This window comes from Psammomys obesus, unplaced genomic scaffold, assembly GCF_907164565.1.
Source record: "Psammomys obesus unplaced genomic scaffold, mPsaObe1.curated_primary_1811, whole genome shotgun sequence".
NCBI classification, from domain to species: Eukaryota; Metazoa; Chordata; class Mammalia; order Rodentia; family Muridae; genus Psammomys; species Psammomys obesus.
In genome coordinates this window covers 10,361,438-10,365,846 of record NW_026596152.1, presented here as the reverse complement: position 1 = coordinate 10,365,846, position 4,409 = coordinate 10,361,438, and positions in this window count along the sequence as shown.

Here is a 4,409-nt window from a genome sequence, read left to right as displayed (position 1 = left end):
CTTTCTTTCTTTCTTTCTTTCTTTCTTTCTTTTTCTTTCTTTTTGTTAAGGTCATATGAAACCTTCAAAAGCTCAACATATGGCATTGTGGCATTGGTCCCGATTCTGGTCTGGCTTGTGTCCCGCACCTCACTTCTTCCCCTGGGAATGAATAGATAAGTTACAGATGGGGATACTCAGGTTGGGATATATAGTCAACTTCCATAATGTCAGCCTGATTCTTTCTCTAAACACAAAAGTGCTCAACTCAAGGTGATCTAGTCTGCCTCCTCATAGTAAGTGCAGTGATTGTTTGCATGAGATTTTTTTTTCTATAATCTAAGTTTCTTTTTATTTCTGTTCCTACATGCTACCCAGAACTATTGGCTTAGCCAAGATTTTATTTTTTTTTAATTTTCATTTTTTTCTGTATCACCATGAAATATTATATATCAGAAGTTATTTCATTGGCGTATATATCCTAATACTTATTATGTAATGACTTAATTGTCCTTGAATGGTTATTGCCCTGGTTTGGTCTACTATGTATGCTTAGTTTTCTTAAGTTGACATTTGATTTACCCTAGTGTCTTAGAATACACAAAATCCTACATCCTAACCACTTCTTGGATGTGAAATCTGCCGAGGTGATGGGTGAGAAAGGTCAGCCCAGGTTGTGGGTGAGAAAGGTCACCATGAGGTTGAAGAGCACAGCCTCCTAGATACTTTTACTTTGCTTTCCTTGACTTGAAAAAAATCTCCTTTCCTAGACTAGCCCACACTCATCTGGTGAGAATGTCCTTTGTGGGACATAGAGGAGAGAGAAACTTACTACAGACACGAGAACCTAGCTCGATACTCTCTTACTTACCTTGAAGTTGAGAAAAGAGGAGGTGCAGAAAAGAGGACCCAGCAATGGGACTGGGTCAAATTTGCACACAGACAATGAGAAGCTTAAGGAGCAGGAGGCACACTAGGCACACTGCAGAAAGAAGAATGAATTTGATGACATTGGGGGTCTCCTGAGGTTTACTCCTTAGATCCTCTGAGAACTGAGTTATCTCATGGAGCTAATTAAGCCAGGGGATGTATTCATACAGAGGAACATTCTGGAGGGATTTCTTTTCATTTATTCTCTTTAGATACACCTTTGCCCTGGAGAATAGGCCTGAATTAGCTGCATGCAACAGGACTGAAATAGTCTGTAGCCTCCTCATGTTTATGGGTTTCCCATCAATGACTGTGGCTTGGGAAGTCTGATGTCCACTGTAATGTTTTCAGACATTTCTTGATGAGCCATTGTCTGCTCAACAGCCAATAAACAAGTTCTTTGTTGGGTGGATTTTTATTTTGTTGCCATTGGGGCAATTACATTCTAAATTGGTATCTTGATGATGGTATTTTATTTAGGGCAACTTGACATAAGCTAGAATTATCTAAAAAGAGGAAACTTAACTGAGAAAACTCTTCCATCAGATGACCTGTAGGCAACTCTTTGGGGGTGTTGTCTTGATTAATGATTGGTGTGGCAAAACCAAGTCCGTTGTGGGCAATGCCATCTCTGGGCAGGTGTCCTGGGTTGCATATTCAGTGGGATGAACAAGTCCCGGGGAACATGTCGGCAGGCATCATTTTCCCATGGCTTCCATGTCAGATTCTGCCTGTCATTGTTATGAGTTTTATCTCACAGCAATAGTAACCTAAGAAAAATAGAAATTGGTACCAGAGGGTGGACTACTACTGTGGCAGACATGACCATGTTATGTTGGGGGAAGATTGGGGACGGAGTTTAGAACTTTGAGCTAGAAGAACGTCATTGAGTGTTCAGAGCTTAAGGGACTATTGAGGGAACCTGGAAGGTAACGCTGTGAGCAGTACAGGCAATGGAGACCTTTGTCTTCCAAAAAGTTCCTTAAAGATTCTATCAGTACCATTTGATACTTTGAACTAAGAATCTGTGGTTTGGGGCAGCTATGGCTAAAGAATTGTCTCTGATTAATAAGAGACCAGCATCATTGAGGGAAAATCTTCTCGGAAGAGTTCCCTCAGGATTAGCGCGCAGAAGGTGTGGGCCATACAACAATGAGCAGCATGACACGAGAACCATGTGGGTGCAGTAGTGGCATGCATAGCTTGGTGGTAACCAACAGCTCTCTACGTGGCTGACGACTCACTCCGCAAGAGAGGACTCACACCTGATATTAGAGACCTAGCCAGCCACCTAGGCCTAGTGAGGTCATGGGGATTGGAGGAGACCCTACAGCTGCCATTTTACCAAACCAGCACAACCCTTAACTACATTCTAAATATTGGTCCTCGTCCCTACAGATAAATGTATTCATACCCCATCAAGGAAACTTCTCTTTGCAATGGAGGGAGACCACTATAGAAAAACACAATCAAAATGTGGGGTTGTGGAGTCCAAGTGCCAATCAATACATATACAAGTAACTCCCATACCTAAGACTCAGGGGTCATCACGGAAGAGGAACTGGGAAGATGGTAAAAGCCAGAGGATCGAAGTTTGCTGTGAGACTGTGACTACTACTGTCTGAAGCTGAAAACATGAACTTACCAACACAACTACCTAAACATGAGCTGAGTAAGCACAATAGGCATGCCAAAGTATGTCTATTCGGAAAAAAGTCCACCACGTTTTATTTATTTTTATTGGCAGATATTAACCACACATTCTCATGTGATACAATATGATGTTTTCATAAATTTATGCATCTTGTGTTGATTATTCAAGCTGAATAGGCTTGATTAAGTCAATTTCTGATTGAAAAAAAACTTACTTTTAAAAGTTTTATATGTACAAGTGTTTTAATTACAAGTATGCGAAGGTACATACATGCAGTACCTCTGGAAGCCAGAAGAGGGCATTGGATTTCCTGGAGTTGTAGTTACAGATGGTTGTGCGTTGTCATGTGGATCCAGGGAACAGAACACAGGCCCTTTGCAGCAACCCAAGTGCTGTTAACTTCAGAGCCACCTTTCCACTCCAATTTGTAATTTTTTCATGAAAATATTAAAAATAGTTTCAAATAGGTGTTTTGGATTATATATTGCACTGTTGTTTACTACAAATCCTCTGTGTCATATAATAACAATATTCTTTCCTTCTCTCTGTCTTTGGCTTTCTCACACTTCTTTCTTTTCCCCCAGCTTTCTCTTTTCTCTTGCCTTTAAGAACCACTGCTCACTATGCCTACAAGCTCAGGCATAAATTCCACATCTGAGTTAAATCATGAAGTACTATAATAAATAAAAATAATTTTTTAATATTTATTTTATTTTTATAATTTATATTTTTATTAATTAGTTTATTCACTTTGTATCCCCCTGTACCTCCCTCCCTCCTCCCTTCTTAATCCCACCCTCCTCCTTCTCCTCCTATTTCCTTCCCCCAGTCCACTGATAGAGGAGGTCCTCCTCCCCTTCCCTCTGACCCTAGTCTATCAGGAGTGGCTGCATTGTTTTCTTCTGTGGCCTGCTAAGGCTGCTCCCCCCTCGGGGGTGGGGGGTGATCAAAGAGCAAGCCAATCAGTTCCTGTCAGAGACAGTCCCTGTCCTCATTACTATGGAACCCACTTAGATACTGAACTGCCATATGCTACCTCTATGCAGGGGTTCCAGGCCATCTCCATGAGTGGTCTTTGGCTGGAGTATCAGTTTCAGAAAATACCCCTGTGCCCAGACTTTTAGGATCTGTTGCTGTCCTTGTGGAGCTCCTGTTCTCTCCAGGTCTTACTATCTCCCACTTCTTTTATAAGATTTCCTATACTCTGCCCAAAGTTTGGCTATGAGTCTCAACATCTGCTTCGATACCCTGCAGGGTAGAGCCCTTCAGAGACCCTCTGTAGTAGGCTCCTGTCCTGTTCCCTGTTTTCTCCCTCCTCTGATGTCCATCCTCTTTGCCTTTCTGAATGGGGATTAAGCATGTTAGCCAGAGTTGTCCTTCCTGATTAGCCTCCTTAGGTGAACAGATTTTAGTATGTTTATCCTATATTATATGTCTAGTATCCACTTATGAGTGAGTATATACCCTGTGTGTCTTTCTGCTTCTGGAATACCTCATTTAGGATGATCTTTTCCAGTTCCCATCATTTACCTGCAAATTTAATGATTTCCTTGTTCGTTTGTTTTATCACTGAGTAATATTCCATTGTGTACATGTACCACAATTTCTGTATCCATTCCTCAACTGAGGGGTATCTGTGCTGTTTCCAGCTTCTGGCTATTACAAATAAATCTGCTACAAACATGGTTGAGCAAATGTCCTTGTTGTGTACTTGAGCATATTTAAGATATGTGCCTAGGAGTGGTATAGCTGAATCTTGAGGAAGCACTATTCCTAATTGTCTGAGAAAGCGCCAGATTGATTTCTAAAGTGGTTGTATAAGTTTACATTCCCACTAGGGGGGGGG